Source organism: Phocoena phocoena, chromosome 14, assembly GCF_963924675.1.
Source record: "Phocoena phocoena chromosome 14, mPhoPho1.1, whole genome shotgun sequence".
NCBI classification, from domain to species: domain Eukaryota; kingdom Metazoa; phylum Chordata; class Mammalia; order Artiodactyla; family Phocoenidae; genus Phocoena; species Phocoena phocoena.
In genome coordinates, this window is record NC_089232.1 from 40,137,202 (window position 1) to 40,159,424 (window position 22,223).

The following is a 22,223-nucleotide window of genomic DNA, read 5'->3' on the forward strand; positions in this document are numbered from 1 at the left end:
TATTTAAAATGCAAATGGCCCAGAGAAAGGGAATAGACATTTATCAGTCATCGACACCATGGTGAGAATTAGTGTCAATAGAATTTAGCAGACTGAACAATCAGGACCTAAGAGAGTGGGATGCAGAACAGAGGAATTTTGGTGAGGAGGAAGAATTTCTTTGGAGTTGCTTAGGGCAGGCAAGCCAGAGTGGTGTACTACAAAGGGGACTTGGGGTTGTCATGGAGAGTGGAAAGCCTGGGGGGCGGTGGGGGGAAGCACCAAGAATGGGGAGACGACAGAAAGGAGATGTGGGAGACCGTCAAAGTGAACTTGACCAACCTTGGACTTTGCCTTAGGATTGTCCTTCAAGTGACACGAGCAGTTCTACAAATCTTGTCACTTAGAGTTTTGTCCTAGAATTCTCATCTTGTATCTCTGGAATTTTCTTGGTCCATTGGCAGATGGCCTTGAGCCCATTAAACTCTAAATTAAAAAAAAAACAAAACATATACATAAACATAAAAATATGTAAAACACTTTCACTATGCCTCTGATTATTTTCATGCTCAGCCTGGCACACAGTAGATGGTTAATAAATATTTATTTGGATGAATTGAATATGTGGAACAGGTGTTACTATCAGTCCCACTTTATGGATGAGGATATTGAGCCTCAGAGGGGTTAAGTGAGTTGCCCAAGATCAGGCAACTAATCAGTGCTGAAGCCTCTTTCCACGCTTAGTGCCCCTGCCCCTTTCATTAGGTCCAGGGGCCCCATTTGCAATACCCCACTTTGGCTTGCCTTCCTTAGGTAGCTCCAAAGTAGTGCTTTCTGCTTTGGTAGTTCTGACTCCCAAGGCCAGCTCTCCTACACTGCCTTCATATGAGAATAGGATTGAGCAAGGCTCTGTATGCTCCATCCTATTAAACCAGGTCCATGTAGAGAAACTGAGTGTGATCTACAAGTCAAGTCCTTGACCTTTTAATTACAATCTGCTGAGTCTGCTGGACTTCTAGGTCCTCAGCTGCCCAACCAGATAGAAGTTTCCAGCCAACTTGAGGCATTGAACAATACTTTAATTGTAAATAACTCAAATGTCTAAAACTGGGATTGGTGGCCCATTTTCTTATATCATGCGTGATAAGGCATGTTTATTGGGAGCACTGTTTGAACCAAGAATTGGGTCCCCAAAGAGCCAAGGTCAAACAGTTATATGACCCCAATGTAGTCCGTTCAAAGTGGGGAGAGCTGCTGGAGAAAATGCCCTTAATATTTTTGAGGGGCAACTTGATGCCAGGAGCCAGAGTGCTGGATGGTAAAGACAAGTCCAGAGAGGCATGATAGAAGAGGAGCTGGGATGATTATCTCAAGACACTGATGAGTGCTTGCATAATAGGCTGACTGTGGATGATGTTTGGAGAATCAAGTTGGCTTAATGGTAGACAGTAGAGATGGCTAAGCCGTAAGCAGGTTGCCCGACCTTGACCACAAAAATTTGTTTCTGTCATTTTATCCCACTCACTGCGCCCACCCCCCTAACTCAATCTGAACTGTAGTTGTTCTCTCTGAGAAATGAGAATCACTCTTTCCAGACCCCAGAGTAATCCAGTGGCTCTTTGAATGGGATTCTCTACATTGTTCTCTCCTTTTCTATTGTGGACTCAGTTTGATTCCAAAACATTCACAGATAATTCTCAGATACTCCAGCTGAGTCATAAAGCTGATAATACTTCTTAGGCTTACTCTTTTTTTGAATAGGCTGTGGCTTAATTATTCCATTCTATGTCTCCTGAGGTATTAAAAATCATATTTTCTTCCTTCCTTTTTTTTCATTCCTTTGTGTATGTGTGTGTGGGTACATCTGTAATATGTAACAACTAAACGTGTATAGAAGAACAAAGTGTGTGACCCTCTAGGCCTGCACCATCCCCCCGTTGGAGCTGTTAGCCACTTACATGCACAATTAACCAGCTGATTCTTAGATTGAAGGCTGAGGGAACTAATTACAGGTACAAAAACTTCACCTAGATAAGAAGAGGTTGGTCTGGAAATTTAATCTTTAAAACTCTTTCTTCAGGGTGACTAGGTAGTGTGTGTGTGTGTGTACATATGTATGTATGTATGTATATGTGTGTGTGTGTGTACATATGTATTTCTTTTAGGTTGAGCCATCTTCCTGGTTTGCTTCCATCTTAATTACTAATGACATACAGTGGAATCCCCTATTTATGCCATAAATAGCTTCTACCAAATCACATTCTATTCAAATTCTGGTACAAAGATCTGTTGCAGGCTCTTCCTCTATATATTGTGAGTTTTCTCTTAAATCTAGAATCCTGCAGTAATCTATTGGACAATATGAATGGTGTAGATGTGTGTATGTATGTTGAATATCTTATTAAGAAGTACCTCTGGGAAGGGAATTCATATTTACCGATAGCCTGCCTTTACCAAGCAACTTCATCCATTATCTTCTCAATAACCCAGTGAGGTTGGTAGATTGTTTCCACTTAATACATGAGATTACTGAGGTTCTACAAAGTGAGGTAACCTTCCTAGGGTCATACAACTTGTCTTAGGTGAATTTGCCAAATGCTGGCTCTTTGGCATTACTCAAGACCACCTTTCAGCTTGATAAAGTTCCACGAGTTGGATGAACTCCATTCTTATGTCTCTGTGTAGATATGAAATGCTATAGTTCAAAACAATTCTCTTTACACTGTCTCTGGAATTTAGAGCTACTGGTAGTAAGACTAAATCGATCTTTTCAGGTAGCATATATTAAATAGACCATCTAGACTTCAACTTCAGGCTTATTCACAATGGTGCACGTTGACGCTGAGGAAGCATCTTTGCTACATCCTCCTCTGTTCTTCTTTTCCAGTTTTCATAACTAGTTCTCTGACATTCTTGCCTCATCCTGTCCTCTGGATACCTTGGTATTCTTCCCTTCTCCAAGGACATCTCCATCCAGCTCTGCCCTTCCTGGATAGGATTCCATGATCTGCATCTTCCCTTCCCAGTTCCAACAAAAGTGCAACTTGAATGTTCCTGCCCCTCAGGCTATGCTCTATGCTTTCTAGCTGGTTAATAAAATAACTCCACAAGAACCTGAAGATTCTTAGATGCTAATGGAATTAATAAATTATGGTGCAGCCACTACCTCCCACTATCAAGTTTCCTCCTTGGAAAAATGAAGGGGCAGGTGTGAAGAAGATCTAAGATCCCATCTTCTTCAATTTCATTTTCAATATGTGATCCATGAACCTCCACACATTATTCTTACATTTTGACAAGGGCCTTCCATACATAATGGGTCTTAATTAAAAGAGCACTCTTCCCTCTTCTGCCCCTTAAATGGAATGCCCCAGGTTTAACACTTGGCTGTCTCCCCTCTCACAGGGGATCCCTACGACCCCACATCTATGCTAATGACTCCTAGATCTATGTTTCCAGTCTGCCTCTGACCTTGAGTACCAGATGTCTCCCTGTTACTTTCTGTTGGCCATTTCCATTTGGGTTTTCCACAGTCCCCTGAAATTCACTAAATATGAAATAAAATCATCATTTTTGTACTCTTCCAAGCTGCTCTTTCTTCCTTATAGACTGTTAATGAGTAATGCCACTCTCCTTGTCACCCATTGGGGAAATTTGCTAATAGTCCTACATTCTCCTCCTTTCTCACTCCTACAACCATTCCAGTCAGTACAACCTGTTCATTCTTCATCTTAAACCTCTCTCTCATCCATCCAATGTCCTTAAGTCCCCAGAGTAGCCCTCATCAATTTCTTAGAAATTATTGCAATGACCTTGTACAGGTTCCCCATCATCTAGTGCTGTTTTATGCCAAATCTTCCCGTTAGGATTACACCACAGGGTCAGTGGGAGAAGCAAATAAGGTAAGGAACATGGACATGTTCTGTAAAATTTAGAGTTCTACTAGTGTGCTCTCTTATTTGTTGCATTCTAGAAAGACAGATTGCTGATTCTGGCTTCGGAGTCTTTTTGCTGCTTCCTGTATCTAGAGTGTTCCCCCTCCTGCCCTCTTCTTTTAAAAGTAATACCCATTCCTCAAGGCCTAGCACAAGCTCACGTCTACCAGAAGCACAATCTAACCATCCCCACCCTCTTTAAAGTCTTCTTTCTAAACACCTGTGCTTGTGCTTCCACCCTTTGCTCTTTGTTAGTTACACCTTTGAACTCCTGTTCGATTTCCTGGTTCATGGTTTAGTCTCCATAATCAGGTCATAAGGTCACTTGAAAGCAGGGACCATATCTTTATTCTTCTCTAAAATATATTAGAAGATGCTCAAAAACACTGCATGGATGGATGGATATTTCTGTGGGCTTCCACTTGGTTTGACTTGAATTATAAATCTGGCACATGCAGTCTGGATGAGAAGGATTCCTACATCCCTCTGTCACAGAGGTCCAGCTGTCCAGGCAACGGAACAGGATCTGGATCCTGAACCCCTGATTCCACTCAGCGGCAGAGGGAATGAGGCTAGTGGAAATGACCTGGGGCGATAAATTCACGACACCTTGCACATCTAATGCTTTTCTTTCTTTCGTGGTATACCAGGAAGACATTGAAGAGCCGGGTGCGTGAGGGGGCAGTGTTCCCCGTGAGTCTGCAGGCCAGCCCTGGGGTGTGCACGTGTGTGTGCACGTGTGCACCTGCCACTCTCTAGCAAGCACATGGCAGTTTGTAGCTCATTGTTTCCTCTGCCCAGGTAGTTGGGTGCGTTCAGCACTTCCTCAGCAAATGTGGTCACTGTCCCCTCTTGCTTATCCAAATACACAATTGGACAATAAATGAAACCATGGAAAATTCATAGTGCCACAGGTCTTCATTCATTGCTGATTTTAAATGAACCTTCATGCATAGGATGAAAGAGCCATTAGTGGGAAAGAGTTTAAACTACATTAGAAGAGCGGAGAAAATTGTCCAACATTTGGTTGGTCTGACAAGGTAAAAGGGAATATTGGGTGGGGGCAAGCTATTAGAGAAGGAAAGCACAATGGCACTGAAGAGCAGGCATGGGGTGGGATAAAGTGCTGGCGTGGGTCTGGAAACAATGCATAAATACCGTAAATATGTGCAGAGTTCCCAGGCAGGAGAACAGTTCTTTCTTCACAGTTAAAAACGTTACAAATGCCTTCAGGCTTCCCTCTCTCTTTTCCTAACTATGCCTCCTCCTTCCTTTGATTCTCTGTCTGTGGAATGTAAAGTATATTTGAGGCGCTTAAAGGAAACCTTCAACTACTGTTTAACAAGTCAATACTAATTATTGTTTAGCACTGGATTATGGGCCGGATCATGAAATTAAAACAGAGCTGTTAGGACACCTTTGTACCTGGCAAAGAGTTAATGAGCACATGCTGGGTCCCTGTAGTAACTGCCAAGCTGGTTTACTATTTTATTTCAATGGCACAGGAACAAAATCTAATAAATCATTTTACTTTTATCTTGATGCTTCCTTCTTCATTAGCAAAATGCAAAAGCTTTATTGTACTGTTTATCGTAAATTGGGAAATTTTTTTCATATTGTTCAATTAGTTGGTTATCTGCACAGTGGGGTGGATGTGTATATTACAATAAGAAAAAAATTATAAGCAAATCTGAGATCAGCAAAGCTACTGGATTAATAGCATAAGCAGAGAAAGCGACTTGCCTCCTGAGACCGTGGATGGTGACTGGACTTCCTCATGGCTGTGTGTTTGGTGGATTATAGATATAGAATGCAGATGGTGGGCAGTGGGTACGTGTGTGTGTGTGTGTGTGTGTGTGTGTGTAATATGGCAGATTACATTTCTTGAAATAGGAGGGCAAGGTTTCTGCCTCTAGGCCCAGTCACTTGGGGTTTCTTGGTAAGGGCTCCATAGCTAGGACAATATGGGAAAAGGGAAGGAAGCAGGGAGGAACAAGGGTGAGTTATGAACAATCTGTTCATTTTGATGAGATGTCCAGCTGAGTTGGCAGCCAGACGTCCCATAGCAACTCAGTTCACCAGATCTCTGAACAACTAAATGGTCATTCATGGCTTTGGGGTCCTGCTGGCTGGAGTGAGATTTGAACCAGTGACCTGTAAGTGAGAAATGCTATTTGCTATTGCTGGGTGCATGTGCTGTTCAGTTTGACTCTCTCACCGCCCCCCATGGGCTCCTCAGAATGAACATGTAGATATGTTCAGCACTGAAAATGGGGTACAGATGACTGTCTCACTTATTCTGGTGATCAGATCTAAAGCTGATTTTTAAAAGCTTTGGAAAAGGTTGGTAAAATATGTTATTTGTATAAATTTACAAATTTTAACTTTCTTATGTGATAACAGAGCAGGGGAAAACTCTACACATAAGTCAAGGTATGTAAGGATAATGTATAGCTTAATAACAGATTGTATTTTTCTTCCCGTTGGGTCTTACTACTTACTTCAGTAACTTACAATATTGGAATTGCTTTGTGGGAACTAGGAGTCCATTAAGATGTGTATCTTATGCAGCTGGTATTACATGTAATATTTTTTAAAAACACTTAATCTTTAACCTCAGTATTGCATAAAGGTGCAAGGGATCAATTATAGATAAAAAGAGGGGAGATCTCGGAGGACTTGCAAACCTATTGACAGTTTCTCAAGATACAGTACCAGGTTTGTATATATAGGTATTTAGTTTTCCATGGCTCAGACAAGGAGAAATGTTGTAATTGATTTTATTTGAAAGCAAGAGATGGGGCCAAAGGGGAACTTTTGGTCTACAGTTTTTGCTTTCTGCCCATGTAAAGTAAGCATTCCTACCAGAGGTGTTTAATGGTGTATTCTGTCTTTTTTTTTTTTTTAAATACAAGTGGGAATGAATGCCTCAGGCTAGGCAAACTCCACCTCTCAGAACCTCAGAGGCGGTGGGAATGATCCCTGCCCTTCCGACCCATCCTTAATTGGCCTATAGTCCAAGAAGCAATTAAAACTAAGGGTCTGTTTCATAAAATGTGAACATGCCATTTAAATGTGTGCAGGGGGATTCCCGTTTGTAATGCTGGGATAGAAGCAGCTCCTGTAAGCCTACCTTTCATAAATTTACTTTTCTTTTCTCCTCTGGGCCCTAGATGACTTCCATCCTTTTTCTGGCAAATTCTAAAGTCGAGTTCAGGGCCAAGGTTGGGCTCAGGTTCTTGGGTGCATGTCGTGATAGCCTGCTGACCTAGTCCCCACCTTGCCTCCCTAGGCTGGAAGGTTTAATCGTGATTTTTTCTTATCTATTCCTATTACTTAATCATTTTATTATTTTGCCCAACAGAATATGGGAAGAAAACTCTAGAAACTGAGTTGAGCATTGCTGTCTGCAGAGACTGAAGCTAAGGGAAAGCTGCCAGAACTTGCCAGAGATAAGCTTCAGAAATGAGTTGGGGCAGAGAAAGTACCCCTGAATTCCAAGATGTTTAATTACAATACCAGGGAAACCCTCATTTGCACAATTACTATTTACGCTTTCTCACAATGTATACACCCCTTACTCTCAGCCTTCCACCTCATATTAAGCTCCTAGTATTGCTAATATACCGAGTTTCTGAAAGCTGTGTAGCAGTTCTATTAAGATGAACATGATTCTTGAGAAGCATTTCATAAATTCCTCTATTTTTTGTTTTAGAATGAACTCTGAGAAACAGAGTCTCTTGTTGGAGATACTAATTAGGGTGTAGAAATCATATATTTTTTAGTTCAACTGCAATTCCAAGTACAGGAGTCCATTTAAGATGTCTCTTAGACTAATGTCCAACCATAGGAAAGAGCTGTAATAATATGCCCTTGAGAATATTGTACTAGCTGTCTGGGACAAACTAAGTTGACAAATAATCACTTGATTCAGTTCTGTGTTTGCTTTGTCTAATAAACAATAGTCTATCCTTTATTATTTCCTGCAGTTTGTATTATACTGCTATTCACAAAGTTTTGATTTATTTTGCGGAATACTGCTATCGGCCTTGTTATCCTGGACTCTTTCTTCAGCCTTTCAAATGAGGCAGGGGGTTATCTGGTACTTTAGCTTATAGTAAAAGGCTGCATCTACACCACACCAAACAACCAGGCAGAAAGTGAAACACTTCACTCCCTCTCCCAGATGGCCCCAGATGCATGGCATTGTGTAGACCGAAACAGCCAGATGGCTGAATGGATTTTTCACTTTCCATCTGGGTGTGTGACATGGTGGAGATGCAGCCAAAGTCTTGAGCCAAAAGAAAATGCCAGCCAAGGAGATGAGGTATTGCTACTTTCCAGGCACCTAATTCCTGCTGGGTGGTATTATGACCTTGGTTTAATTTATTCTTTGAGAAGCAGGTCACTTTTACGGGAACAATGATTGTCAACCTCTAGAAATAAAGAGGGAAGCAGACAGATCCAAAGAGACTTGGAGGGAACGTCTCCTTTGCTTTCTTCTGAGGACAGGTCTTTTACCGACTTGTTGGGACCAGTGACACCTGGGGAAGGCCCTCTCCTTCTAGGTCTCTGGAGGTCAGCAAGCTGGAGGCACTACAAAACACCAGGTGACAACGGAAACGTCAAGGGACTTGCTGTCCATCATGGGCATCACTAAATCTCTTTGAACAACTCTGGGCAGTGAATTATGGCAGCATGGAATTGACTTACAGTTTATTTCTAGTAACAGGCAGTTACTATGTCAAATCTGAAACCATTCAGAAAGGCCTGTAAAAATATATGACAAAGTAACAGGCTACCTCTAGCTCCTTTTAGCATGTTTATAAGTTTAAACTGCATTGAGCTTGGGTTTATAGAAACGAATACAAGGATTTCTTATGTCCTATTCCTTCTCTCTCTCCCTATCCTGCAATCAGCTCTTTTGTGACTGTGGGGTGGTATCCAAGATCTTCAGAATGTTTGAACTCCTAACCAGAATTGCCATTCTGTTTAGAGGTAGTCTTATTGATGAACATACAACTTGTATTTTTCTGGCATAGTTGAAAATTCTTTTGTTGAGGAACAGGATAGTTAAATGACAGTCGCAAAAGAAAATCATTTCCAAGTTACCTTTCACCCACTCTTCCCCCAAAGCTGTTTAACACTTACTGAGAAACTAATTGCAGCCTGAGTGGGGTCACGGGACAAATGCTGCAATCCGGGCATAATGCGACACCAAATATAATAAGGTAACACATTGTTAAAAGTCAGTATCCCAAGTCCAACAATACGGTGTCGCAGACTCATAAGCTGTAACCATATCACACATAATTGTCATCTGCAGAGAAAAGATCTAATTTTGATAATGCATATTGAGATTGGTTGTCTGCAAAATGCTCATGGCTCCAGAAGGTTTGACAGTCCTGAATATCACATAATAGCATGTAGCCAAGGAACATGGGTTGAAGGGAAGAAAGGGAGACTCTATTCCAGAACGCAAGCACTCCTACTCACAGTTTTATTTTTAAGAACACGATTCTGCTCAGACAATGAGCAAGTTTATGTGAAGGGTGGTTTGTGCCTGGGTTTCCATATCTGGAATCTGTGTGTGTGTGTGTGTGTGTGTGTGTGTGTGTGTGTGTGTGTGTGTGTGTGTGTAGGTCCCAGTCCATCCTCTGGGGTCTGAGCTATGGGATTTTACTTTGATAGACACAAATATCCTGAGGTTTCTTACTTTTAAGGACTTGGTGTAGCTTTAAATTCTGAAGAAATTAAGCAAAATCAACAGACTCCTGAAACAGGCTGTCTACTACCATATTTCCTCAATTCTAGGAAATAGCTTTTTAGCATTTTAAGATAGCTGTGGTCAGCATCCCTCTTATAGTCTACATGTAGAGCTTTTTCTCCCTAAAACACTGTTTTTAAATCAAAGATACACCTTCCAACCCATGGCAGCTAAGAGTTGAAGAAATCATGTAATAATAAATATGCTAGGTGTATTTATTGGATGTATGTGATGTCCCTAAGGTAGCAGAAGACCTTTGATAAGTGTTCCATTTCAATTTCATATGAGCCCTGTGGAGGAGCTAATTTTATTTCCATTTTCCAGAGAGGATTCCAAGACCCATAGCTACTATAGGCCCTCTTTCCCCTGTAGTCCAGGGGACCTGGTTGTCTCTGAATATGTCACCTCATAGCAAGGTATAGCGCAATGGGGTGCTTTGTTCCCATACCCATAACTTTGCTGGGGTCCACTGCCCTGGACTCACTTATCCTCAGATCCCCTTAGCTCCTATAAACTCGGGCTCTGTTGATCTGGATGAAGCTCTCAAAACTAAAAGGTTTGCATTTCTTTCAAACTCCTGGAGCATTTGTTTATATCTGTTGCCTCATGTTGTTCATCTGAGGTTGCCCTGTCAATATACATTTATGACCACACCTCAAGTCCCTTTACTAGATGAAGACTTCTCGGGGGCAGAGACATCAGGGTCATTTCTGGGGCCCTTCATCAATCACAACATCCAAGCACTTAGTCTGTACATAGCGTGTGAACATTAAATATGTGTGGAATAAATGCATGGCATAAAAAATTATATCAGACTAGTACCATTTAAAGAGGGTGAAGGAACTTTGAGGTCATCAACCTTGCTTCTCAACAGCAGCTGACTATGGCACTTCCCTCTCGAGACCCATTCATTCATTCATTTCTTCACCAATTTTTTTATTGTACATGGTTCTATGTTCAAAGCAATGGGTGAGATGCCCTGGGGAGTATACAGAGAAATAGGAAATAGAAACTCTGCCTTTGAAGGGATCATAATCTAGTTGATGAGATCACACAGATGTAAATACTAGAGAATTTATATCCTACACCTGTGGATGTGTGAGGCCTATATAGGAGGTTGAAATGGTTATTATTATTATTTAAATATCTATCATTCAATGCAGAGCATGTTAATTGATGTGGAAGTTGAAGGGAACGATGTCAACATGGATGATTGGGAAGGCCTTTTTTTGGAGGGGGTTGTTGTGCATGTCAAAATGAGGAAGAGCAGAAGGGAACGGCAGAAGAAAGTGAGGGTCACGTGCGTCAAGCATTTCCATTAGCTGACGTTGGAATGCTGGGGCAGGAGCGGCCACAGATGAAGTATTTGCTTGGGCGGCCCAGGTGCTTAGGGAGCTGCGGAGGGTGCCTGAGGACGGAAGAGGCCTGGTTAGGTCTGTGGTCTTGGGAGATTAGCTTGGCTGAGTAGGGACTAACTACAGGATGACTCAAGCCCAGGAATAGGAAGTATCAGGAAAGAATGAAGAGCATCATTTAGAAAGGAGATATTTTGTTCAAATATGCTTAAAATATTTAAAAAGATGGGAAGGGTTTCTCTTTAAAAACTGGAATTGTTAAAGCAGATTTTAAATGCCGAATGGCTGATGTACCTGGGAATCTCCATTGTGTGGTCGTTAGAAGTGTGGAGTGAGACTGGAGGTGTGTGTTGGGGGGACAGCTGAGGCAGCTACTGTAAAACCTAATTGGAAGGTAGAGCCAAGGGGGCAAGGCTGCCTCTATGGGCAGCAGGTCTGTGGAAACATATTTCCTTAGAATTCTCTGAGAAAAAAGAGGAAAGAGGGGGACATGGCAGAAAACTAACGTTTATTAAGTTCCTCTGTGCATCAGGCAGAATGGTGCTATGCTTTTTCTTTTTTACTTTAACTCCTTAAATCCCTACAACATCACAGTGAGAAAGGGGTTTTTATCCCCATTACACATGTGAGAAAAATGAGGCCCAGAGAATTTAAAAGACTGCCCAAAGTTACAGAATCAGATTTTGTGTTGGGTTTCAGCCCAAGAGTTGTTCAAGCCCTAAGCCATACTTTTCTCACTGCACCTGGCGACATTCTGTTGACACGCCACTTTATTGTCTGTTGTTCAGATTAAAGTCTCGGAGATGGTGAATACCTACCACCTGCGTTGCCCACACATCTCCTGACCTGGGTTGCCTGGATCTTACCTCTCACTGTAATGGAAAGAAATGGGTATGTCAGGAAAACAAGTCTCCTCCTCAAAGGACAGAGCAGAGATGGCCCAAGCCTTCATTCTTTGCTTCCTTTCCCCCAGCCTTCAATCTGGGATCATGAGGGTGAGATGTTCTGATCAGACACAGAGCTAGTAGGAACCTATAACAGGGAACACACAGTGAGGAAGGCAAAAGAGAAACACTCCAAGAATAATTTGCCCCCTTCTTGTTTTATTTACTTTCCCTCTACTCCTCCCAGCCATTAAAACCTCTACCCTTAAAAAAAAAAAAACCCTCTACCCTTAATATGGAGACCAAAATTGTATGTCTCTAAGGACTCAATTTGTCATTGATCCATTTCAGAACTCCTCTTTCTCCTCAAGGGTGGACTTTGGTGGTCAAGGTGGCAAAGCTGTGAGCTTCGCCTAGAGGCTAGAACAGTGCTTCCCAGCATTTTCCACATCATGGCACAAATATTAAATGATAATATTTGTAGGGCACTTTGGAAAAGATGGATGAGCTGGTTATGGATGGAGCACTGGCCCAGGGCTCTGGCTCCTCCAGTCTTCCTGAGGCCTTACCTGTGACCCATATAAGGCATACCTGTGTGCCCACTGGCTAGATGCTCTGGGCTGGAGTGGGCCACCGCTCATCACCCTCAGCAGTGGATTCATAGATTTATCATCAGAGATTAGTGCAGGCCCCTGTTATCTGTAGTTTCTTAGGGTCTCAGTATTTTTAAAAGTAAGAAAGGTCCAAAATAGGGTTCCAAAACTATGATGCGATGGAAATGTGCTATTTACACAATAATCACAGAACTTATAAAATAATATTTATAAAATAATATTTACTCATAAAATATAACTGTATGACACTAGTTTAAAGCTACGTAGGGAGGACATTCTTTCAAGCCTGTCAGGGCATCTTGGTGAGGCCAGGTGTAATTTCATCTGGAGAGTATGCTAAAAGTCTATATTAGATGCCCTTGTGACTTTGAGGTCCAGGTCAAATGCACCCCACCCAACTCATGCAATTAAAGTCTGATGGGTAATAATGATTCTAAGTGATAGAACTATATTAGATGATTTTCATTAGACGATTTTCATATGCCAAGTTCTGTGGTTTTTTTTTACATGGACGGTTTACTTGAATCTTCATAGCAACTCTAATTATCTCTCTTTTACAGATGAGTAAACTGAGGCTTAGAGGGAGAGGTTAGGTAACTGGCTCAAAGCCATATGGCTATTGAGTGATGACAATTTGATGCTAATACCACTGGTACCAATAGAGTATGCTGCCAGGATTCTTAGAGAATTCTCCTTAGATGCAGGGAGAAAAAGAAAAATTGAAAAGTGTTATTTGCTAACAACTGGCCTTAAAAGCTGATCCCTCAGAGGTACCGACAGCAGGGTAAGGGAAGTAAATATAGTCTGCAGTACAGTTAGTGAATTTCTTTCATAAGTACTCATAAGTAGCCAATGGGTTATTTAGGGTTACTAGATTTAGCAAATTTACCCAATTCCCAAATAATATTGAATTTCACATAAACAAAGACTGACTTTTTTTGTGTGTGTGTGCAAATATGTCCCAAATATTGCAGGGGGCATACTTATATAAAAAATATTATTCTTTGTTTATCTGAAATTCAAGTTTAACTGGGAGTCCTATATTTTTTCTGGCAATCTAACATTGTTGATACTGTCTGTTGGTAGGTGGGGATTTCCTTTAACACTTCTTTTCTTTTTTTTTTTGCGGTAGGCAGGCCTCTCACTGTTGTGACCTCTCCGGTTGCGGAGCGCAGGCTCAGAGGCCGTGGCTCACGGGCCCAGCCGCTCCGCGGCACGTGGGATCCTCCCAGACTGGGGCACGAACCCGTGTTCCCTGCATCGGCAGACAGACTCTCAACCACTGCGCCACCAGGGAATCCCCTCCTTTAACATTTATTACTCCTTGATAGCACTAGACAAAAGCAAGTATTATTGGAAATAGCAAAATAAATAAATATAACCACAGAATCACAGAGAAAAGAGAACAGCAGAGGATTGTGACAGCATTGCTACTCTTTGCTAGATAGTGATTGTGGTCATACCAAGAATAGACTGAGTTTTTGGGTCTTGGCTCACAAGACAAATCAGAGAAGGCCACTGAGACCCTAAGCCCAGATTTGGGAAGTCTTGGTTTTGTGAAGATTTGAGAAATAAAAAGAAGAAGAATGCCATTCATGGGCTTTCCCTGATATGGATATTCTGGAGGAAGTAAAAAAGGGAGCATTAGATAGTTGTGAAGAGGGTGGATATTTATATTTCTAAGTAGAAGAGAACAGACACGGGCATACAGAGGACAGAATGACAAGCTCCTCAGAGCTGCTGTGGAGGGAAGGGGGTCACCTGGATTGGAAATATATCATGGTCAGAATATATCATGAAGAGCACAAAAATAACATTTGTCGAATACCGAGTACTGGATTGTTCTGAGTTGAATGGTGTCTTCCCAAAATTTATGTCTTGGAACTTACGAATGTTACCTTTATTGGAAATAGGGTCTTTGCAGATGTAATCAAGTTAAGATAAGGTTATACAGAATTAGAGGGGCCCCAAAGTGCAATGTGACCAGCGTCCTTATTAGAAGAGGAAAATTTGGACACAGAGATGCAGACACACAGGGAGAATGCCATGTGAAGATGGAGGCAGAGAGTGGAGTGATGTGTGTTCCGGCCAAGGGACACCAAGGTTTCCTGGTGACCACCTGAAGCTACAAAGAGGCCAGGGAGGATCCTCCCCTGGAGTCTTCAGAAGGAGCATAGCGTGGCCCAGCCAACATCCTGATTTCAGATTTTTAGCCTCCAGAACTGTGAAAATAAATTTCTGTTGTTAATAGCCACCTAGATTGTGGTAATTTGTTATGGCAGCCCTAGGAGACTAATAAAAGTATATGCCACATTCTATGTTATTACTCCCTTCCATACAAATAAAAAGGTCAAATGTCATTGAGGAAAAGTGGAGAGGAAAGATAGTTCAGCATACGTTTCCTACTTTAATTAGCTTGTAAAACAGACTCAGCCACAAAGGATTGGGGTCTGCAAACTTCCTGTAAAGGGTCTGGTAGTAAATACCTTAGGGTTTGCTGGCCACAGGTTCTCTGTGGCAACTACTTAATGCTGCCATCGTAGAGCGAAAGCAGTGTATACAATGCGTAAGCAAATAGGCATGGCTAGGCTCCAGTAAAACTTTATTTGCGAAACAGGCAGTGGGCTGGTGGTCTAGATTTGGCTCCTGGGCTATAGTTTGCCCAACTCTGACAAAAGGCCTGGCCTTTGGAGAGCCCCCTTGCCTTGTGGATATGTGGACATTTACAGCTGTCCAAGTGAAGTGAAACTCCACTAGTGTGTCCTTGACTTTTCACATACCTGGTGGGACTAAAAATCATGGAACTAATGTTTTCTCAGGCAAAGTGACATCTCAGTGAGCATGTCTTTCAGTGTTAGGCTCTTATGCACAGGCTGCCATCTTTCAAGGTGCCATGGAAAACATGAGTTTTACCACCACTTTTAAAACCAGGATTTGAGCCAACCAAGCATAGCAGACTCATTGTTTCATGGTCGAACCTCGTTTTAAATCCTGCATACTTGATTTAAATCCTCCAGTTTGATCACTCACCTTGTTTGCTAGGCTTGGTTCTGAGCAACTTTTGGACTCATTCCAAAAGTCAAATCCATTCTCAACAGGTAAAAATTGTTACTACTGGGCTTTCCTGGAGGCACAGTGGTTGAGAGTCCGCCTGCTGATGCAGGGGACATGGGTTCTTGCCCCGGTCCGGGAAAATCCCACATGCCGTGGAGCGGCTGGGTCCGTGAACGATGGCCGCTGAGCCTGCGCGTCCGGAGCCTGTGCTCCGCAACGGGAGAGGCCACAGCAGTGAGAGGCCTGCGTACCACACACACACACAAAAAAATGTTACTACTGGGGCTTTCGAAAGAATGTGCAAAAGGCTCTGACAAGTAGTCCCAACAAAGAGTTCCAAAGCCTTTTGTTCTGGCAGCACTAGTAGAGTAAGTGCTCAGCACCCCAGGGCAGCCCTGGGAAAGGATGGAGCCTCAGCTGCCCATGTAATGATGCTAGAATTAGTAAAAGGTCATTTCCATCATTGTCTTAGGCTCGCTTCATTCACTGGCCCAAATGTGGCATGCAGATATGCACATACTCAGGCAATATGGGCATTTAGACACTCCAGAGACTCGGGGACAACAGCCACATTTACCCATGCAACCACCACCTTTCCTTCCCAGCCAGGTATCCAACACCTCTGAGAAGTGATTCCTCCTGCGGGAGCTTTTCCAAAAGCATCAGCAACTTCCAGGCCTCGATCTTGTCTTGGCAGAGGAGCAGCTGTACATATCACAGTTTATCAGTACTTCTGAGATGAGCTGTTTCCCCTGCCCACTGCTGCAGACGTGGGTCTCAGAGGAGCCCTTCTGGCTGATATTACAGGATGTTTTCTTACCCTCTCCACTTTAGAGTGTTAGCTTCCTACTCACCACAGCATTCCTTCTTGTCAGAGGGATGCTGGGTGTGTGAGAGCATGTAGCACCCAAGACTCACTTGAGGCTGTCAGATGTGATTTCACCTCATCTTTTGAGGCATTGGAGGTAGGAAAGCTGGATTTTATTTGCAAGTTGAGTCTTACCTGGTTGCAGGAAGTGGTCTTCAGACCATCTGTCCTCTTCCTTTAGTTTTTAAAATTTAAATACAAAGTAATGTGTTATTAATTATAATATATATCATGTAAATTATATTATTATATATTATTATAATTATATTAAATATTAATTCTGGTGATGATTTGACTTTCAAGACTCTCAAGGGGTCACCTCCTTTTTATGGGGAGGAGAAAAGCATCTTAGGTTTGCACAAATAAAATATTCCTCAGAAACAAGCAATATAACCAGAATGATATCTGCAGACAGCTCTGCTTTACCGAGCTCTGAGCCAACCCCAGAGTGTCCACAGAAAGGTATCACGTTAGTTAAATCATTTGTCAGTGTTTAGAATCATATTTATCTGCTAGAGAAGTAACAGCATTTATGAATCCTTTCCTGTATAGCAACTTGGACTGTTTTTCTGCAGGCCAAATGCTAGTAATGTACACCTTAAACACTGTGGAGCATGTTGTTTGGTGAAATACACTTCCCTTTGTCCACGAATCAGCCTGACCAGGTAGAGAACAAGTATCAGTAATTTTTTCTTTTTAGAACAATTAGATTTATGGACTATCACTGCTAAACACATGTGATTATTCCAAGACTGAAAACAGAGGTAATGCTGGTAGTGTTGAAGCAGGGGACATGTACACACCTTCCTTTAGGTGGCATTTCCTGGAGGACTAGAAAAAAGCAGTGTGTTGCCAGGGAGTGAGGTGGAAGTTCTGTTGGTTGGCATTTGAATGACAGAGCTACAGGGCAACTCTGAGGGTCTCAAGGTCCTCCAACCCCATGGCCCATGTGGAGTGTGAGGCCTTCCTGCTCCTGAGTGGGCTGACCTTGGGAAAGCAGGACTGATCTTTTCTGTGGTATCAGCTTTCTCAGCAAAGTTTCCAGCCAGTTCCACCACCATCTATCCTTAGGTTACTCAGGTTTACTCAGCAAGGCATTTAGCCAATCACCCGACTGAATTACCAATCTCATAACCCACGGGTAGAAGGCTGGTTCATTTGGTAATGCCCACCTCCTAATGATCTATGGGAGCGGGCAGTGAACATTTTCTGCAAATGTCCAGATAATAAATATTTTAGGCTTTGTGGGCCATGCAGTCTCTGTCACAACTACTCAACTCTGTCATTGTGTTGTGTACATAGCCATGGAGAATACAAATAGATAGACAACGGGCTGTGTTCCAATAAAACTTTGTTTACCAAAACAGAAAACAAGTAGGATTTGGTCTGCAGACCATAGTTTGCTGACCCCTGGTCTATGGAGGCAAAAGGATTCTATTCTTAGGCATTTACAAATCTTATATTTAGAGATTTAACTTGGAACAATACAAAGATCGTTAAATTAGGAGTTAGGAGACATGAGCTCTTACCTCAGTCTGCCATGGCTTGTGGTAACTTGTTTAACCTCTCATGCTTTAATTTCCTCATCATAAAACAAGGGATTCAGATTAAATGATCTTTAAGGTTCCTTACAGTTGGAAAATTCGGATCTCCTCTAATCATTGGTAGTTCTAAATTACAGGCTCTAAGGGATATCCTTTCCCACATCTTCATCATTGTGCAGGGTTCTTAACGGCAACGTGACATTTTGGAGAGGGGTCTGGGAGGGAGAGAATGATTCTTCAGCTAATGCCTGTTTGCTGTTCCAGTGTTTTACTTCCTAAATCTGACCCTATTCGCCTTGGTCTGGAGCCTCATTTATTCTCTCAGCAAATACCGTATTCGAAACATTCTCTATTGGCACCATTTTTCTTTACCATCAACAGCAGAATCAGGAACTGCTCTGTCTCCTGCTTTTGTTCTGTCGCCCCCAAGAATGAGCTCTTACTTTGTGCAGCTATTGTGTTTTTCATTTGAGTGAATCCTTTCTCCAGTGGACTGGGATGGAGTCTACACTTCATGTTGTCCCCATTTTGCAGGTGAAGAAACCGAGGTCCAGAGAGAAAAATGACTTTCCCAGCTTCACTCATCTAGGAAGTGGCAAATCCAGAAATCCAAGTCCAGAATTCCAGCTCTGTCTTTAGAGTCCACACTTTTTTTACTCTGTGAGGTTTGTTCAAAGTAAAGTGAATCATTCTTTGAGGGAAGTTATCACAAAGGTGCCAGAGGCTCTTTGCCATTTTGCCTCAGAGGGGCCTCTGCCTTAGAAAGAGCTCTTTCTTGCATGCCAGGACATGCAGGCTTTCACCTCCTTCAGGGAGAACTGGAAGACTTGAGCAACTGGAAAGGGTGTTCTATTTTTTTCTTCTTATTTATTTATTTTTAAAATACAAAACATCAGAATATGTAAAATGGCAGCTGCCAGAAATATTGTCCTTGTCTCTCTCCAAGTGCCAATAAAAACTTATGATTCTATCCTCGGCTGGAGTGGGCTTTCCTGGGATTGGAGTAGTTATGGTCCTAATCCATGAACTATTCATCACAGTGGCACTGGCAAATGTTTGCTGCACTAAACTCCCCCCAGTGAATCTCTTGCATTTCCACAGCTAATGGTTAAACAGGACTTGGACCAATATTTGCATCTTTCCAGCCTCTGGCAGTCTGATTATTAGTGCAATAAATATACAGCATTTAATAACTCTTCACTTTTCCATTTTGAAACCATTAGTTGTCTCCAGGTTGACTACGGAGAACTTCAAATTCAATTCATTAACATTTCCTTAAATAGTCCTCTTAACAGTGCAGGTCTGGCTTTCCCATTATGTACTGTCACTAATAATGGTTTTTACTTCTAACCTGTTATTAATTAAAAAATAAAAAAGAGCCCTCCACTCTCTCCATTTCCGAATAAGGTTTAGATCCTCCCTGTGTGAACTGCAAAGAGGCCTTTAGAGAGTGGCTTGTAGTGTTTGATAATTGCTATCAAGGTAAATAATTTAGCTGGTCAGAGAGAGTGCACTTCTCCCTGCCTCGAGTGGACGGCTCAAGTCTCGGCCGGTCGGGCAAACCAAACCCAAGGCAGGGAGAATCAGAGCTGCATGAAACTTGCATTAGGAGCCAACAGGAAAAGGCAGCCTTTCCTAAGGGATACCACAGTGACCCTTGAAGCTTGCCGTGACCTGGACACCACTATCCTTCTCACATCTGCAGTGAGACAGGGACATCCAGAACCCCCAAGCCCCCGCAGACAGAGGCATGTTTCCCCAAAGTCTTTCAGGAGTTTGCCATGAAGGACAAATGAACAGGCACAGATCCCCTGGATGCCCTAATCTTTTCTTTCCCTACTTCAAAGCCTTCTGCGTTGCCTCTGAGCCTGTAATTACCCTGGGGGTATTTTAGATTTGAAGCGACACCAGCAAAATTGCACTTCCTGATCATGGGAGTCCACAGTTGTGTTTAATCAGTTATGAAGCTGGTCACGAGATGGAGTTTTTCAGCCATAACCATTAAAGGGGAATCATGATCTAGCCCAACTCCTTGTGCTCGGGGTAAGGGACCCACAATCTGAAATTAAACACTAGCCCCTTGATGTGGTTTAATTTAGTCTCTGCCTCCTTAATTAAAAGCATACCGTTACCCACCCACATAACAAACTAACACTTTCATGCCAGACTGTAACTCAAAAAAAAAATAAAATAACCTGCTAAAGTTAGGTGGAGCTAAAACACTGATTTTAAGACACCAACAGAGGCTCCAAAACACCACAATAGAATCTAGATTTATTTAACCTGGAAGCTTTAAACAAGCTTGGAGGCTATTTGAGAGTCAGTTCTCCGTCCGTCTCTCCCTGTACCCCTCACCTCCCTCTGCCTTGTCTCTAGCTGTCTGTCTGTTTGTCTTTCTGTCTGTCTTGCCTGTCTGGAGCTCTCTCTCTCTCTCCCTCTCTCTGTGTCTCTATCTCTCTCTGCCTCTTTGTCTCTGCCTATCTCTTTGTCTGTGTCTCTGCCTTTTTCTCTGTTTCTCTGTGTCTGTCTCACCCCCTCCCTCTCTCTGCCTCTCTCTCTCTCTGTGTCTGTCTCCCTCCCTCTCTCTGTCTCTGTCTCTCTCTCTCTGTCTGTGTCTCTCTGTGCCTCTGTCTCCCTCTCTCTTGCGCAGTCCCATGCACACATGGATCCCAATCAGAAACACACCTTTGATTATTTGACATCCGCAGTCCAGAAAGGGAAGAAACTGTTCCTTTCTTGGATATTCATTTTGGAGACTGTGTGTCTGTGTGGTCAGGCCTGGGGAGTTCCAGGGGAAAGAAATTCAGACCAACCCTCAAGGCCTCACATCCTCCCATAATCCCAGCCCTACAGCCACAAGCCTGGAGAGTCCTGGCCTGGAGAAGCTGGCCTTGGTGGGCTCAGGACCACACAAGCTGCACCGTGTGTCTGTGACAAAGCCTTGCTTGCTGGTTCTTCTCAGAGCCTTCCACATGCTTTCAGAGACATAAGCCATCGGCAAGGGAGCCAAATCCAGACACCCAGACAGGCGGAGCCAGGCTGCTCCCTGCTTAGATCTCTTGCCACACTCTCCATTGTGGTGCTTGAACCCCAAAGCTTGGGGCAGCCGGACCACCTGTCTTGGCCAGCATCCTTGTCTCTCTTTCTTCTTGCCGTTGGCCTGCCCTACCTACCTCCTTCCTCCGTGGCATATTGTTTTTCTACTTTGAGAGGTCGCATAGCGTAGTGGTTCAGAACATGAATAGTCACGCTATCGTGTTCAGATTCTTGCTCTGTACCTCTCTAGCTAAGCGATTGCATCTCAGTTTCCGTATATGAAAAATGAGGATGGTAAGAGTGACTTCAGATGTTTTTCTGAGGATCCAAGGAGTTAATTCAGGTTAAGTGCTTAGAATAGCATATAGCAAACCTGATATGTTTGTCATTAACTTTTGAAATTTGATGCCACTTCCCATTTCCCTATCTTTGAATGAATCATGACAGGCCAGAATATAAAATTTAGTAGTTCAGAGCTGAAAGATCTTTGTTTTTGACCGGCCAGACCCCCTCAGTTTTTTTTTTTTGGAGGTACGCGGGCCTCTCACTGTTGTGGCCTCTCCCGTTGCGGAGCACAGGCTCCAGACGTGCAGGCTCAGCGGCCATGGCTCACGGGCCCAGCCGCTCCACGGCATGTGGGATCTTCCCGGACCTGGGCATGAACCCATGTCCCCTGCTCAACCACTGCGCCACCAGGGAAGCCCCCCGCCCCCCCACTCAGTTTTTAAATGAAGGAACTGAGGCCTGGTAAGAGAAAGTAACCAACATATTCCACAGATTGAGTGGTGGAGTGGATTCTGCTTAATCGAGTCGTCTTTCAAACATGCTCTTTGCAAATATTTCTCCTCTTTCCTGATGAGAGCTCTCTGGGACTTGGGATTGCTAGAAAGAGTAGCAGCTCTGAGTGCAGAGTTTAATGCTAAAGCCTTGCTGACCAGCCTCAGATTCATATAGGCAGTCAGTGGGCTCCGTGGAAGGACTTGAAGGATGCTTCAAAGGCCCTAAATAGCTCCCCTATTGCTGCCGGCCATTCCACCCTTCTCCAGTCCTGGCACAGGACTTGCTCTGTGATCTTAAGTCTTAACTTCGTCTTCTGCACAACGAGAGAGGGGTTTCTGTGCTCTCTTCTAACTGTAAAATTGTATGACCATATTAATAAAATACAACAGACGGTAAGGATATGTGTG